This window comes from Cervus canadensis, chromosome 19, assembly GCF_019320065.1.
Source record: "Cervus canadensis isolate Bull #8, Minnesota chromosome 19, ASM1932006v1, whole genome shotgun sequence".
NCBI classification, from domain to species: domain Eukaryota; kingdom Metazoa; phylum Chordata; class Mammalia; order Artiodactyla; family Cervidae; genus Cervus; species Cervus canadensis.
The window spans coordinates 6,708,993-6,727,057 of record NC_057404.1 but is presented as its reverse complement, the minus strand read 5'-3'; the positions used below and the strand labels follow the sequence as shown (position 1 = coordinate 6,727,057).

The 18,065-nt window shown below is 44.5% G+C and overlaps 1 protein-coding gene across 9 annotated transcripts in view; it reads right to left on the bottom strand.

The window, feature by feature from the left end:
• RBM47 (RNA binding motif protein 47) overlaps positions 1-18,065 on the bottom strand; it is a 174,854-nt gene that overhangs the window by 96,631 nt on the left and 60,158 nt on the right. For 8 of the 9 annotated variants that reach the window (XM_043438772.1, XM_043438784.1, XM_043438782.1 and 5 more), the window contains one exon: positions 7,755-7,839. The gene's annotated coding sequence lies outside the window, so the exon portion shown is untranslated. Of the gene's footprint in view, positions 1-7,697; positions 7,721-7,754; positions 7,840-18,065 lie in introns of those variants that run through there. The other variant, XM_043438776.1, reaches the window with a different exon arrangement.

The window sequence follows — 18,065 nt, the reverse complement described above, 5'->3', positions numbered from 1 at the left end:
CCAAAGGTTTTTAAGGCCCAAACCATCTTCATAGACCACATGGAAAACAAACAAACAACAACAACAAAAAACAAAAACAGCTGCTAGAGATCACAAATTATGCTTTCCAGAAAAAGTCCTTCACCAGGTTAAAAAGCGAAAGTGTAAACCAGTGGTTCTCCACATGGGACCTACACGAGACTCAATCCTGGCGTTTTCAAAAAATATTGATGGTTGGGTTCCTCCTCAGACCAATGACATCAGGGTCTCAGTAAGCAGGGCCTATGCACTGGTATTTTTTTTTTTTTTTAAGTTCTCAAGATGACTGAAGCCTGAAGCATTGGCAGATATCCCAGGGCTAAAACAGTTCAAAGGGTCTGGGGGCAGCGAGTGATGCAGACCTGAAAGACTGTGTTCTTAGCCACGCTGGTGAAAAGCTGCAGCCAGTTCCTTAGTGAAGGGGAACTAGAGGCCAAAAGAGAACCCACCACGACACTTTTTAATTTGCATATTAAACTATACATAGCTTCTATTTTCAGAGTATACGATCTGTCATTTTCAATACACCCTTTCATCATTTTTCACTGAATCAAGTGTGACTGAACTGCTGGGGACTGTGGCTAGTCAATGAACTCTGGCCAATGAAACACGCCTTTCTCTGAGGATCCCTTGCCTTCTGAGGGGCTGCTGGTTAAACAGTGTAGACGCTGGCCTCAGATGGACCTCGGTGAGCGTGCCAGCCTTGCTGCACACTCACTAAAACTCTGTGACCTTGTGCAAGTTACACATTCTGTTTCATACCTCAGCTTCCTTAGCTGCCAAATAGGAATCTTAATGCCTTTATGGGATTATTGTAGAAATTAAATGAAGCCATACAGGTAAAAGGCTTCCCTGGTAGCTCAGATGGTAAAGAATCTGCCTGCAATGCAGGGGACCCGGGTTCAATCCCTGGGTCAGGAAGATCCCCTGGAGAAGGGAATAGCAGCCCACGCCAGTATTCTTGCCTGGAAAATTCCACGGACAAGAGGAGACTAGCAGGAAATAGTCCATGGGGTCACAAAGAGTCGGACACAACTGAGTGACTAACATTTTCACTTTCATACAGGTAAAAGAGATAATACCATTAAAAGACTTTTTTGGTGCCTGGCACAGAGTAAGCACTCAATAAATATTATCATTATTGCCATTATTTATCATTTATTTTCATCATCACCTCTGGGTTCCTTCTAACACCAATATTTTATGATTCTAAGAATCGCTGGCGACTGCACAGAAGGAGATTGTCAAAAATTAGCAGGTACTAACAAGTTAAGTAGAAATTAAAGCCTCTTGATGAAAGTGAAAAAGGAGAGTGAAAAAGTTGGCTTAAAGCTCAACACTCAAAATACTAAGATCATGGCATCTGGTCCCATCACTTCATGGCAAATAGATGGGGAAACAGTGGAAACAGTGTCAGACTTTATTTTTTGGGGTTTCAAAATCACTGCAGATGGTGATTGCAGCCATGAAATTAAAAGATGCTTACTCCTTGGAAGGAAAGTTATGACCAACCTGGATAGCATATTAAAAAGCAGAGACATTACTTTGCCAACAAAGATTCGTCTGGTCAAGGCTATGGTTTTTCCAATAGTCATGTATGGATGTGAGAGTTGGACTGTGAAGAAAGCTGAGCACAGAAGAATTGATGCTTTTGAACTGTGGTGTTGGAGAAGACTCTTGAGAGTCCCTTGGACTGCAAGGAGATCCAACCAGTCCATCCTAAAGGAGATCAGTCCTGGGTGTTCATTGGAAGGACTGATGCTGAAGCTGAAACTCCAATACTTTGGCCATGTCATGCGAAGAGTTGACTCATTGGAAAAGACCCTGATGCTGGGAGGGATTGGGGGCAGGAGGAGAAGGGGATGACAGAGGATGAGATGGCTGGATGGCATCACCGACTCGATGGACATGAGTTTGAGTAAACTCCGGGAGTTGGTGATGGACAGGGAGGCCTGGCGTGCTGCGATTCATGGGGTCGCAAAGAGTCGGACACGACTGAGCGACCGAACTGAACAAATTAAGATTTAAATAAAGGCCCAGACTGGATTCAGCTCCCTTCATCCCTGACTCTTCAATAACTACTTCATTCTTTGCTTAAGCTGTCCCTTATATGTTGCAGATGCTAGTTTTAGTTTCAAAATGATGTCACTTATTTTGCAGGCACAGAACGTGGGTCATTCTTGATGAAAGCAATGTAGCTCTTGTTACTGTTATTTCTGGGCAGCACAGACACCTGCGAACCTGGCTGAAGTGAACGTCAGATCTTCTGCCTCCATCTGTCCCTGTTGCACCTGCACCCAACTGCTAACATCTGGGGGCAAACTGCCTGAACATCAGCCCCCGCCCCTACTCAGCATAATTCTGATGCTTGTCTAATGATGGGTATGAAGACGTTGTTCTTGGAAACTTCGGCGTTGACATTTGAGTGTTGCCCATGAAATTTGCCTAAAGGCCCAATGCTGACGTTAGCCACAGATGTCAGCCTCATAACCGTGAAATGTTCTCTTTGCTTTCCACCATACCAATACCCTCCTACAGAGCATAATGCCATCATTGATCGTCATTCTGCCAAAAGACACACAACCTGCTGATGCCCATAGCTTTCTTTTTCTTCGTCCATGATGGGAACAAACCTCTTCCTTTTAGGAAGACAGTCCTCCTTTTGTAGGCGAACATCCGCCATGATGTTATTGGTTGAATCGTGGCCTACATCCACCTCGCCACCTTTTCATTTTTGAAAATGGGTTACCTTGTTTTGCAAATAGCAAGTCATCAAGCAGGTTGCCAAAGGAACTACTGGCTCTGTGAAACTTTTGTCCAGGTGATGAAATAATTTTAATAACAGAAATTATCAGTTTGGGATTAGCCACAAACTCCCCATGAAACCCAGTTTTTCCTTAAGAAAATCAGTTTTTCCTAACGTATGTTGATTTGGGTCCAGAAAACACACCTCAGGATCATCTTAATTACAGGAATGACATGTCATGAAGACACTGGTTGATTATATCCACAACAAGCTAAGTGTGAGTTGGGCATAACTGCTTTGATACCAAGTCTTGGGAATTTCTTTGGCATATATCACCATTGGTCTTTATAAATAGCAAAGGACTTTGGCTACACAAAAAGTTACTTTTGCATAAATTCTCAACACCAGCCAGCCCATACCTGAATTAGCACTTTTATTATAAAACTGGATCATATATCAGACAAAAGGAGACAAGAGGTCTAGACAAGAAAGTGGTAAATTTGTTCTCTGGTAAATCTGGATATAGATGAGAAAAGAGACTCATTAACTTCTACTGCATTTTCAAAAATACATTAAATATATGAGTTATGATGTTGCTTGTTACTTGATTCATTCCTGCTTTATTAACATTTTCTCATAACTAAATGGTCTTCCCTGGTAGCTCAGCTGGTAAAGATTCTGCCTGCAATGCAGGAGACCCTGGTTGGATTCCTTGGTTGGGAAGCTGTCTTGAAGAAGGGATAGGCTACCCACTCCAATATTCTTGGGCTTCCCTGGTGGCTCAGATGGTAAAGAATCTGCATGCAATGTGTGAGACCTGGGTTCAATCCTTGGGTTGGGAAGATCCCCTGGAGGAGGGCCTGGCAACCCACGCCACTATTCCTGCCTGGAGAAGCCCTATGGACAGAGGAGCCTGGCGGGCTACAGTCCCTGGAGTTGCAAAGAGTCGGACATGACTGTGCAGCTAAACACAGGACAGTATCACTAAACGGCTTGGCTTTCCTCCTGAAACTCTCCTGGGGCAAGGGCCATGTCTGAACCATCTTCGTATTCCTCACACTCCTGCCCAGCATCTTTCATTATGGAGTACTTTTAAGTTTATTAACCTGAATCAAATTAAATTATGGGCCTTTTCCCCCCTCTCTGCAGTAGTAAGTTATATGGTTCAAAGTAAATACTAAGAAGTAACATGTGATGGGAAAAAAAACATCTATTTTCAGAAGAAGCATAAAAGTCACAATTAGAACTTGCCTTTGGAGACTGACTTCAGCAGCCTGGGGTCATTCTGTGAAGGTCCGCATTTGTAGTTGAGCAAATGAAAGAGAATTTGTTTCAACTCACTTGCTTGATCTTTTGTGTACCTTTTCTTTAGCAACTTTCCTTCATATGGACCACATGAGTTAGGTGACTGTAAGGAGCCTAAGTCCTACTTGAGTTATAGCATGCCTTCTTAAAACAAAATGATGGCAAGATCATTTTCCAGAAGGTAGCCCTTCTGGTAACTTTTAGGGATTTGAGGAAAATTGCTTCTAAGAAATTTGTGATCTCATCAAATGAAATCTACAGTAAAGGAACATGAAGAGTCATTTTAGCAAAGAAAACAGTATATTACACTGTTAACCTTTTCCTCCTTTTCAAAAGTAACTTGCATCTTCAGCTTACAGGTTAAACAATATCCACTCCAGAATTTATTAACTTACTTGGAATGGAAATCTAGGCTATGATGACTAGGAAAGGTCAGCACTCAAAATGTTTCGCTGTTTTACTTAAAGGCCACCAGAAATTCTGTGATTTTTCCCCTTTGCCCTTCCTAGGAATGTCCACCACCTGATGTCCTATCTTGATGGAGGTGCACAGACTTCCTGTGACTTGAGAAAAATCAGATAATGACCTAGATGTCAACTTTTTAAGAGGTCTGGCCAAAGAGGTCACCAAAAGTTCATACTAAAAGTTCAATTTTCTATATATCAATCATGGCCAGTGACTCCCTTTCTTTCTGAATGGGGAAAACTGATCAATCTTATCTCAAACTGAGGTAGAAAAATCTTGAAAAATAAAGTTAGAAGTTCTGTTAAAAAGATATATCTAGCCCTGGTCAGCCCCTACACTCAATAGATCTCTCAAAAATGACATCAAATTCATTCACGACTAAGAAACCAGCAAGTCTTGTCAATTCAATGGAACTGGGGCTCCGTGTGGTGTGTGGTATGTGCACATGTCTAAATGCACAGGTGTGAATTTCTAAATCTGTCAATTAAGTTACTCAGCCGCTCAGCAGTACTCTGGATAGAAAATGTCAACATAGAGCATGAAGATTTGATATCTGAGAATCTCATAATGGTCCAAAATAGAAGTAGGATCAGTAGCTGACCTCTGTCCATTCTAGTTAAACCATATATATATATATATATATATATATATATATTTTTTTTTTTTTTTTTTTTGGTCATGTCACACAACATGTGGAAATGTGGGATCCCAACCCAGGATCAAACCTGCCCCCCTGCTGCAGTGGGAGCCCATCTTTTTTTTTTTTCCTTAAATCTGGCTTTTCGATGGAGGAATTATATATTCCATTACCAGTAATCACCCCTCCCTGATGCCATTAAATAAACAAAGAAAAAGAAAAGTGGACACATTTGTTCAAGAAAACAATCCCTCACTAGAAGCTGATCACTCTCTGTGAGGGGTAGATGAGGGAAATTAAGAACACAAATCTGAGAAGAATTCAAAAGATTGGTAGGAAAATAGAACCTGGAATCCAGCTCTAGGAAATGATGCTAATCGGAAAGGAAAAATATAAGTCGAACCACAAAACCAAAAAAGTCTCTTAAAGGTCTTTAAAGACATTCTTACAGACATTTGACGAAGTCAAAAGATTCTTCCAGAATTTGACATCTGTTCCTCTGAAGACACTTTCCTTTACTTCTTTCCTCATTAGGTTTATACTTGTTCCTTGAACCTGATGCTCTCTGGCCCATTTGAAACCCTCCAGATACTCCTCATTTGACAAGTCGCTACTGCCCGCCCCCAGTCTCCCATGCCTAGTAAACCATTCCTTCTTCTTTGGGTCTCAGTTAAAACAGCACTGAAATTCCAAGAAACCTTCCCTGACGGTCACTTCTTTCACTAACATTCAAAGTAGGTCCTCTCTTAATTCCTTATAATTCTTCTTTAGCCCACTCACAACTCTTTCATTATTTAATGTCTGCCTTGACTAGCCCTGGTGGCTCAGATGGTAAAGAATCTGCCTGCAATGTGGGAGACCTGGGTTAGATCCTGAGGTTGGAAAGATCCCCTGGAGAAGGGAAAGGTTACCCACTCCAGTATTCTGGCCTGGAGAATCAGACGAGACTTTCACTTTCACTTTCTTTTTGACTACTAGACCAGGTTCCTGGGGGCAGAAAACCAATCTTTTCTGTCTTAAATTACCCAGCATCTAGCACAGAGCCTGGCACTGTGCTAGGGAAAGCCTTGGTTAGCTGATTCACCCACTGACTTTAGGGTTAAAGTACTATCACATGTGGTTCCCTACAATATAGAGGTTCTGAAAACATTAAAGCCTATATAAATCAGATCCATGTGATTTGGAGAATCCTGTCCATACTGTGGCATTATACTCTACAAAGATGCTATTCACCCATGCATTTAACATGAATGTGAATTTGGACTCATTCACACGTAAATGTGAAGAAGGAAATGGCAACCCACTTCAGTATTCTTGCCTGGAGAATCCCTATGGGCAGAGGAGCCTGGCGGGCTACAGTCCATGGGGTTGCAGAGTCAGACACAACTGAAGTGACTTAGCACAAGCACTCATGCACACATAAACCATCCTGACAAATCATTCTGGGGCGAAATATTCCAAAATAGAGCACCTTACTTGTAAACGCCACGATGCCAAGCACTGGAGAGGAAGCAGGTGTTGGATAAGAGAGGATCTGGTTCTAGGATCTGCTATCTAATTGACTGCTCCATGAGGTCACATGGGCTGTTCTGAAAGCCAGCACCACTGCTAAGGAGGCCCACGGGCTACTCGTCTCATCATATGGAGTAACAAAGATACTAGTTTCTAAAGGCGTTTGCGCTTTGTGAAAAATAGGACACAGAGAACACTTAATGTTAGTCATTTGGGGGTTATTAGAAGAATGCTGTATTTCACCAAATCAGAATCTCCGCAACACGCACCCCCACTTTCAGTTCAGTTCAGTTCAGTCGCTCAGTCGTGTCTGACTCTGCGACCCCATGAATCGCAGCACGCCAGGCCTCCCTGTCCATCACCAACTCCTGGAGTTTACTCAAACTCATGTCCATCGATCCCCACTTTAGACATGTCAAATTATGAGAGGAAATGTATTTTTAGAGTTATGAAATGCAGTGAACTACAGGAGAAACTCAGTATGAAAAGACTTCAAGCAAAGTCATTCACATATAGCCTTGGTCATTCTTTTTACTGTGGGAGTCCTCTGGGGCCAACGATACTTATACACATATAGGACACTCTGGCCTAGTAAATTAAGCAAATGTCCAGAAGCAAAAAACAATCAGTGTTGGTTAAAAAATGAGAGAGAAGGGCTTCCCTGGTGGCTCAGTGGTAAAGAATCCACCTGTCAGTGCGGGAGATGTGGGTCCAATCCCTGATCCAGGAGGATCCCACATGCCACAGAGCAACTAAGCCCACGCACAGCTACTGAGCCGGTGCTCTAGAGCCCGCTCGCCCTAGAGCCCGTGATCCGCAGCAAGAGAAGCGACTGCAGTGAGAAACCCACGCAGCCCAACTAGACAGCAGCCCTGGCTCGCCACAACTAGAGAAAGCCCACACGGCAACGAAGACCCAGCGCAGCCAAAGATGAACGGAATAACCTTTAAAGTACATAAATAATGACAGAGAGAGAGGGTTAACGTTTGGTGTCGCTAGGTAACGTTCACCTACTTTTCTCCAACGCTCGGTGATGCTTGTTTGAAGGGAAGACGGAGTCAGATGACTTACCAAACCTCCTCGGCGAGCCCAGGAGTGGCTGCTCACTGCCAGGGGACCCGACACAAGGTGTCCTGATGCCTCTGTTACCCGAACTCTGAAATGGAAAAGATAACACTGTTAACCCAGAGATGGCTAACGAGGACCGTGCGCTTGATGACGGCTAAGTGGACGGAGGGGAGGTGGGAAAGAGAAGAAATGTGGCGCTTGGATCACGGCACACCTTTTGTGTGTGCACTGATTATGGGGAAAGCTACACAACCAGTCAGTACACAAGATCCGCACTGGCTTACAAACATGGAGAAAATAGGTCATGTCCTTCTGCCAATTCCACAGGGCGATTCGGGCTGCTATTAACTAAAGTATGTTCAGGGCTTCCCAGGTGGTGCAGTGGTAAGGAACCTGCCTGCCAATACAGGAGACGCAAGGGATGCAGGTTCGATCCCTGGGTGGGGAAGATCCCCTGGCGGAGGGCAGGGCAACCCACTCCAGTATTCTTGCCTGGAGAATCCCATGGACAGAGGAGCCTGGCGGGGTACTGTCCATGGGGCTGCAAAGAGGCGGACACGGCTGGGAGCGATAAAGATGCCTGCACAGAGGATATTCAAGTGAAAAACATCTCAACTCTGACAAGGAGAGAAGAGGAAAACATATAAAGAGGTGGTGCAACTGGGAGGGGGAGCTCATGGATTTCCTAGGTGTTCAAACTCTGCTCTACTGCTTGCTAGCTTGGAGACTTTGGACCTTTTACTCAACCTCTCTGATCCTTCTTTTTCTCATCCAATATAAGCCTGCTATCCACCTGTTAGGGACGCTGACAACAAACAAGACAACAGGGCTATGAAGGGCTATGAAGCCCTTAGGGCCCCGTGAGAGAAACCATTCAATGGAGGGCAGCTATGATTATTATATTCCTTTAAATTTCTTTCTGCGGGGGCACATTAAGTGTGATCTTTTAGGGTAAATCACCAAACACTCATGATAGTTTGAAGTCTGTGAGCTGTTAGCGTTTCAAAATATTTCTTTAACGGAAGCCCTTTGCAGCTGGCTTTTCTGCCCATATATGAACAATGTTCCTTAAGTATTCAGCTTCATCTTTATGTAAACGCATTTGATTAACTAGGCTCTGTACACCGGACTTCATCACGCGACTAGTCCACCAAGAATTAATAAAATCGCACAGGACTCTCGCTCCCTTTCCAAGAAAGACCTTAAGTCTGCAACCTACCTCTGGGAAACAAAATACTGAGTTCTGCTAACTCCTCTAGTTGAAATAGGTAATCATTTGTTCCAAAGTTCTTCCCAACTCAACGGCCTCATTAACCAAGGTTGAGCTTTTGATTAACATACAGTGCTTGAAGGAACTTTGACCCAGAAAGCTGGCATCTGACTTGCTTCTGAGCCCAACTTGTGTCACGAGTGCAGGTTTCAAGGGTAATAAAGGATCCGGCTGTTTGCTCACAGCAAACGGAGGCGGTCCCATGTCATTACAGAGCTTTTCCCAACTGTCCACCCAACCCTTGGCAAAGACAGTTTGCAGTCTGCACGTCGGCTTTTGGAGTGAACAGAATGAAAAGGTGTGTATTACCAAACTGAAAAGCACCTAAGTTCTACCTGGCATTTTACCTAAATGTCAGTTGTTTAAGAAACATGAATATGATCCCCAGATGACAGTGATCAGAGCAGAGATTAGGTGTTAGGGCAGGTGCATGCTCTGTCTATCCAGAGTCTGCCTCAGTGAGCAAACTGCTCTCTCGGAAGGCTCCGGAGTTCTGCAACACTCATCAGCCACAAGGCGGAGACCACAGCACCTGAACGTTCACGTTCGTGCCTATTTTAAGATGAACAGTGTCCTTCCCAAATTCACATGTTGAAGTGCTGACATCATCCCCGCCTCAGCACCTCAGAATGTGACAGTATCTAGAGATGCCTTTTGAGAAGGTAATTAAGGTGAAAAGAGGTCATATGGGTGGGCCCTAAAGTTGCTCAATGGCTCAGCGGCTAAAGAATCTGCGGACAGTGCAAGAGACAAAGGAGATGTGGGTTCAATCCCTGAGTCAGGAAGACACCCTGGTGTAGAAAGTGGCAACCCACTCCAGTATTCTTGCCTGAGAAATCCCATAGACAGAGGAGCCCAGCAGGCTACAGTTTATGGTGTCGCAAAAAGGAGACTGAACCCTGTCATAGTATTATAGTTATAGTATAGTGCCTAGAATCATTCTTAGATTCTATTCAGGTGGTGCTCGTGGTAAAGAACCTGCATGCCAATGCCCAAGACACAAGAGACATAGGGTTTGATCCCTGGGTCAGAAAGATCCCCTAGAGGAGGGCATGGCAACCCACTCCAGTATTTTTGCCTGGAGAATCCCATGGACAGAGGGGCCTGGCGGACTACAGTCCATGGGGTCACACAGAGTCGGACACGCCTGAGCCACTAACACACACACAACCCAGTCTGACTGGTGTCCTTACAAGAGATTAGGACACGTTCACATTCAGACCAAGGGGAGACCATGTGAGGACACAACGAGAAGGTGGTCATCTGCAAGCCAAGGACAGAAGCCGCAACAGAAATCAAACATGCCAACAACTTGATCCTGGACTTCCAGCTTCCAGGACTGTGAGAAAATAAATCCCTCTTGTTAAAGCCCAGTCTATGGTATTTTTTTATTGTAGCCCTAGTGATCTAAGCCACTACCCATCTCTCTGTACCCCCAACTATATGTTCCAGGACCAGGCAGATAATAAATGAGGAAGCTGACCAAGAGCAAAATAACAGGAGAGGTGTCAAATTTTAAAACTTTTACATGAGACAAGTGCTCAGACCTGGTGCACTGGGAAGACCCAGAGGGATCGGGTAGAGAGGGAGGTGGGAGGGGGGATTGGGATGGGGAATACATGTAACTCCATGGCTAATTCATGTCAATGTATGACAAAAACCACTACAATATTGTAAAGTAATTAGCTTCCAACTAATAAAAATAAATGAAAAAATAAAAATAAAAAAAAAAAAAACTTTTAAAAATACTGGGTGGCCACACAAAGTATGTCCACGGATTGATTATATCACGGGCCTTTCAGTGGCAACCCCTGGGTTACATCATGCAATCAGATACTTAAAAGCACCCACTATTCATCTTGCAACAAATATTAATTGAACACGTACTACAGGATAGATCTGATACCAAGACACTGGGCTTATCAGTGTTGACTAATATAAGGTGTCTTCTTTGTCTGCATGGTATGCGGTGGTCTGGGACAGGGAGCCCAGGTACTGAGCTAGGCAAGAAATGCCAAATTGAAAAGACAAAGGTGCTGCCTTCCAAGGCGCCTCAGATTAGCAAACTGGATTTAGAAAAGGCAGAGGAACCAGAGATCAAATTGCCAACATCCGCTGGATCATCGAAAAAGCAAGAGAGTTCCAGAAAAACATCTATTTCTGCTTTATTGACTATGCCAAAGCCTTTGACTGTGTAGATCACAATAAACTGTGGAAAATTCTTCAAGAGATGGGAATACCAGACCACCTGGCCTGCCTCTTGAGAAGTCCGTCTAATCAGTTCAGTTCAGTCACTCAGTTGTGTCCGACTCTTAGCGACCCTATGGACCACAGCACTCCAGGCCTCCCTGTCCATCACCAACTCCCAAAGTCTACTCACACTCATCTCCATTGAGTCGGTGATGTCATCTAACCATCTCATCTTCTATCGTCCCCTTCTCCTCCTGCCCTTAATCTTTCCCAGCATCAAGGTCTTTTCAAATGAGTCAGCTCTTTGCATCAGGTTGCCAAAGTATTGGAGTTTCAGCTTCAGCATCAGTCCTTCCAATGAACACTCAGGACTGATCTCCTTTAGGATGGACTGGTTGGATCTCCTTGCAGTCCAACGGACTCTCAAGAGTCTTCCCCAACACCACAGTTCAAAAGCATCAATTCTTCAGCACTCAGCCTTCTTTATAGTCCAACTCTCACATCCATACATGACCACTGGAAAAACCATAGCCTTGACTAGATGGACCTTTGTTGGCAAAGTAATGTCTTTCCTTTTATTTATTTATTTATTTATTTATTTTTTATTTTTTCGGACCCGCCCAGCCCCGCCCGAGGCAGGAGGCAGGGGGGAGGGGAAGGTCGCGGCGAGACACAGGGCGCAAGCACCCGACCTGCGCGGGCGCGGGCGGGGACTGGGGCTGGGGACGCAGAGGGCGGAAGGCGCGCGCACCCGACTGGCGCCAGCGGAAACTGAGACTGGGTCCGCGGAAGGGAGTGGGTGCGCCACACCTGGGGATAGCGCGCCCATCAAGCCCCTGGCTGCCTGGACCGCTCTGACGCGGAAGGCACAGAGAGCAGGCGCAGCTTTTCCTTCCGCGCTTTCGTGTAACACCCGAGGGCTGGAACCTCGCGCAGCGCAGGGCGCGCTCCATATAGGACAGCCGGGAGCCTGAGCCGTCTTTCCTTTTAATATGCTATCTAGGTTGGTCATAACTTCCCTTCCAAGGAGTAAGCGTCTTTTAATTTCATGGCTGCAATCACCATCTGCAGTGATTTTGGAGCCCAAAAAAATAAAGTCAGCCACTGTTTCCACTGTTTCCCCATCTATTTGCCATGAAGTGATAGGACTGGATGCCATGATCTTAGTATTTTGAATGTGGAGCTTTAAGCCAACTTTTTCACTCGACTCTTTAGTTCTTCTTCATTTTCTGCCATAAGGGTGGTATCATCTGCATATCTGAGGTTATTGATATTTCTCCTGGCAATCTTGATTCCAGCTTGTGCTTCATCCAGCCCAGCGTTTCTCATGATGTACTCTGCATATAAGTTAAATAAGCAGGGTGACAATATACAGCCTTGACATACTCCTTTTCCTATTGGGAACCAGTCTGTTGTTCCATGTCCAGTTCTAACTGTTGCTTCCTGACCTGTATACAGATTTCTCAAGAGACAGGTCAGGTAGTCTGGTATTCCCATCTCTTTTAGAATTTTCCACAGGCTATGGTTTTTCCAGTAGTCATGTATGGATGTGAGAGTTGGACTATAAAGAAAGCTGAGCACTGAAGAGTTGATGCTTTTGAACTGTGGTGTTGGAGAAGACTCTTGAGAGTCCCTTGGACTGCAAGGAGATCCAACCAGTCCATTCTGAAGGAAATCAGTCCTGAACATTCATTGGAAGGACTGATGTTGAAGCTGAAACTTGGATGGCATCACCGACTCAATGGAGATGAGTTTGAGTAAACTCTGGGAGTTGGTGATGGACAGGGAGGCCTGGCGTGCTGCAGTTCATGGGGTTGCAAAGAGTCGGACATGACTGAGCAACTGAACTGAACTGAACTGTCAGACAGGATGACAGATGAAGCGAGCGCATTTTCCAGAGAGAAGAAACAGTCAGTTCCTGTGTGCGGGACGTGAGAAAGTACAGGCTCTTTGGAGAATGAAGACTAGCTGGACTGAGGGCGGGCAGTGGAGGGAGCAGCAGGATTCACGGCTGAACAAGGCAAGGAGCTCACATTTTATTGCACAGTGAACCACTAGAGAATTTTAATCAGGAAGGTGGCATGACCAGGACTGCTTTCTGGAAAGATCACCCTGACCACAATGCAGGGGACTAAAGGCAGGGTGACCCAAAAGGAGAAGATGAAGGCAGGAACCAGGGAAACAGACACAGGATGCTAGGCGGTCAAGGTCAGGGATGCAGAACGGAAACTGTCATGGTGTTCAACCATGGCCACGGGTGACACTGTCCAAGAACATCACGTGCATCAAGAGAAGCACTAAGTTTCTAAGGGTACTACTTTGATTGATAACACACATTTCCTAGGAAGCTTTTAATTTCATTTATCTTACCTTTCACACCAAGAAACTAACTCTTGTCCTTTTTATCTGTCAAGGTCACACGTGACTGTACCTCAGTATCCTGATCTGAACATGGGTAATAATGGGACCGCCTTCAGATTCCTTGAGCTCATTAATACAAGTAAGTAAAGTGCCAGAAATGCATTATTATTAAATCAACTATTATGAGAGCAGAAATAAACTTTAAAGGACAAACGGATAATTATTGACTGTGCAGTTAAGGATAATCCTCCCACTCAGTGAATACGAGGCAGATTAAAACCACCACCTACAACCACAAAGAGTAAAAACTTATATAATTGCCTTGAAAAGGAGTTGCCTCCAATTTCCTTAATCCCTCCAGAGCCCTCACACAGCCTTTCAGAAACGACCCTGAAGTGCACGAGCATGACCTTCAGTTTATAAAATGCTTTGTCTCCGGTATAAATATATATATACACACACACACATATATGTAAGATTAATGATCCAAGGGGATGTGCGACCTGCAAAGGGAGACCCACTGCAAAGAGGCACTAGAGAACCTTCCAGAGAGCTAAAAGTTCCTATATTTTGATTGGGGCAGTGGTTCCACACCTGCATGCATTCCACATGGCACTAAAACCTGTGTGAATGTTATTATATGCAAATTATAGTTCAATAAAGACTGAACAAGGATAAAAGGGCTGAAAGATGGGGGAACTGGGGACTCAAGGGGAAATGGATACCCATATTTCAAAGAAAAGGGAAAATAGATATGAGTGAAAGAACTTGCCTTAAAACATTTAATTTCCAAAAACACTGTCCCTTAGAATGGAAGAAGCTGGCTAAGTAAAAACTCTTCCTTATGCAAGAAACATTTTGAGAAATTCAGCACTTCATCCTCTGTCTAAAGAACAGAGCTTTTTACCCCTAGATTCACTGGACAAGCTGCCCTCTTGTGGCTCTGATAAATATTTCCCAAGCACAGAAGTGGGCAGTTACTAAGTTATCTAGGTAGCAAGCCCAGCCTGGCTGTAAATGCTCCTCGATGACTGGCAGTGGGTATGCTGGCTGCTTGCATGCAAGAGGTACAAGCCCATCCTGGGCTTGTGTCACAGGTGACCTTTAAATAACTAAGAAAATAGGGTTGCCACAAACTACATATTTTTGAGGCTAACAAATTCAAGAGACATTTTAACTGAATTTAAATCTCATTTTCATAATATGGTTATCAGCATATCAGAAGCAAACATCTGTCTCAAGGTGAGTGCAAGGAAAACAGAACCGAAAGTTTCATTTCCACCATCTGTGAATACTTTTCAATATTCCCAAGATAATGTTTGCAGGAAGAAAGAAAATAACAAGGCAGCAAATACCACCCAAACACTGGTCTTTATTAACACTGGTGGGCATCCCAGGTGGCGCTAGTGGTAAAGAACCTGCCTGCCAATGCAAGAGACAGAAGAGATGCTGGTACGATCCCTGGGTTGGGAAGATTCCCATGAAGGAGGGCATGGCAACCCATTCCAATATTCTTGCCTGGAGAATCCCAGGACAGAGGAGCCTGGAGGGCTAGTCAATAGGGTCACAAAGAGTTGGACAAGACTGAAGCAACTTAGCAGGCAGGCAGGCAGGGAATCTAAGTGTCTTATGAAACATTAAATGTTTGTTTAAAAAAATAAGGAAGAGAGGGAGGAGCAAGTAGCATAGCTTTTCAAAAGTTACACTAAAAAAAGAAAAGACGGCATAAGCCTTAACTCAAAAGATAATATTTTCTCTTTAGAAAGCAACACATCTTAATACAAGACCTTTTGTCAAAGAAATACATAAAGAAAAGACAAAGATATAGATGGAAATAGATGCTGTATTTCAACTGTCGAGATGTTAAAAATGCACCTAGTCCAGATCCAGTAATATCAGGCTGGACTAAGTTAACCTACACCAGGGTTACAGTCATTCCTAAAGAATGACTGCTAAATCCATATTCTAGTACAGTAGGCTTTCTTGAGCCTTCTTGATCCTCTATTTCCTTCCCTGCCTCTCTACCACTTCCTCACTCCAATGTGCTGGCTTTCTCAGTTCCCAGCCTTCCCTGTCTGGCTCTCCCTGCAACTGGGATCACCTCCTCCAAGCAGTCTTCCCAGATCACTCTGTGAAGATAGCCCTCCAATCACCAGCCCTGTACTCTCTCTCTTCTTTCCAAGATACAGGAATTTCCATCTCTCTAGGAAGTTCTTTATTTTTCTTTGATGCACTTTTTATTATCTGGAATTACATTGTGTATTCATTTTTATCACTTTTTGTTATCTCTCTGCCCCAAAGAAATGTGAGCTCCCTGAGAGAAGGGGCTTTCTCTCCTGAAACAGAGCCTGACACTTGTCAGTCCGAGATAACAAAGCCTAATGTGCTATATTTCAACACACCAACAAGTTCTTCCTCAGACCTATCTCGAGTCTCTCTTATTGCAACAAAAGCAAATATTCTGGATTTCCCTGGTGGTGTTGTGGTTAAGACTCTACACTCTCAATGCAGGGACCCAGGGTTCGATCCCTGGTCAGGGAACTAGATCCCACTTGCTGCAAGGAAAATATCCCACATGCCACAACAAAGATCAAAGACCCTGAGCGCTGCAACTAAGAAAGTAAAATAAATAAATACACACTATATATATATATATATTTAAAAGCCCCCACTATCTTTTATTTGAACCCTAGAGTGAGGGACAGGGTTGACCAGCAAGCTGTTAAGTAATTCTTTAGGACCACAGACTTTTGAAGGTGAAATGAAGCTTTTAGTTACAACTGACTCCAGTTTTGAAGATAAGGACACAGGCTCAGAGAGGTTGACTGGTTTCTCTAGGCTCACACAGGAAGAGTGAGTATCAGCAAACACCACATCACATCAAGGGCGCAGAGTGCTCACCTTATTCATTCCTATAGCCCCAGCAGCCAACACGATGCCTGCCACCGAGAAGTGTGCCCAAGGAACACGTGTCCCCACTTCTACTCTTAAGTGCTCATTCAACTGAACCTTCTTCCTTCCTCTCATCACTGTCCCACCTACAACTTCCCATCTGAGAGCCGTTCCAGTCATTTGTGTCTTATGTCATCATTTCCTGTCCTCTGTATGTATGTATGACAACATACCAGACACCACAATTGTCTATCTGGGGGCTGATTTGATTCTAACAGAATTAAAATTATCTAGCATGGAAAATACCTAGAAAAAGTGGAATAGGCAAATTAAAAAAAAGGAGGTTGGTGGGCAGGGGGGAGGATCAAAAAGCTAGCAGCGTCTCCGACCATGGGTGCTGTGGCTTTAATGCAAGGCAGGAGCCCTGTATGGTCCATACGTGTTTTCCGCAGCTCCTAGCACTGTGCCTGGCACATCATCAAAACCTATTTGTTGCGAGGAAGAAGACAAGGAAATAACACTGCAGATTCAGCTCACTCTCAAGTCTGTGTATGTGGGCGCTCAGTCATGTCTGACTCTTTGCGACGCCCCTGGACTCCAGCCCACCAGGCTCTTCTGTCCATGGGGATTCTCCAGGCAAGAACACTGGAGTGGTTGTCATTTCCTGCTGCAGGGGATCGTTCTGACCCAGGGGCTGAACCCACACGTCCTGAGTCTCCTGTTTTGGCAGACTGGCGGATTACCACGGAGCCCCCTGGGAAGCCCGAAGTGGCTCTGTAATAAGAAACGCTTTGAACGAACAGCTCACACTTCCATGGTGTCTTCTGTCTGCAGCACTGACATACCCTCTCATTGATCCTTGTAAGACATCCATCTCACCTGGAAGGGAGACGCTAAACTCTGAAAAACCAAGTATTTTTTAGGTCATTTAGCAGTCGAATCGAGACTCTCTGGTCTCTAACGAGACTCTGCAGGTTTCCTTTCTTCTAGTATACGAGCATCCACATGCTCTGCTGAAGAAACAGTGATGTGTTTGATTATGGGATGTTGCCCCAGACCCAGCTCAGCTAGTGATGTTAAGCAATGTGCAACAGACTATGTGCAAGAAACTATCAATATCCAAAATCTGAAATAATCTGGGTTCCCAAATGCATCTGATCCAGTTGGTTTCAGGTGACGGTGTCTCAGATTGACACTAACATGGAGGAGAAACCTGCCCACGGTCACGCGGGGAGGCTGAGATTCCAATCCGGACAGTCTAACTCTGCGGGCTGTGCTCGCGGCCGCCACGTTATCCTGCCTCTCTAATTGATGATGTCAGTATGATCTGAAAAGCAATTACTGCCTCCAGTATTTTTCTGGGGGCTCCAGGAAATAGGATTTGGAAAGGGGAACAGCGGGGGAAGACTTACGTCGTCAAGCATGAAGACTGATTGGGACCAGCGAGATGCCAACTAGATGAGGGCTTAGGGACAGTAACTCAAGCACAGAGGACCTCCTGGGAAGTCATGGCCACAACTGGGAAGAGGGTGCATGCTAAGTCGCTTCAGTCATGTCCAACTCTTTACAACCCCATGGACTATATAGCCCGCCAGGCTCTT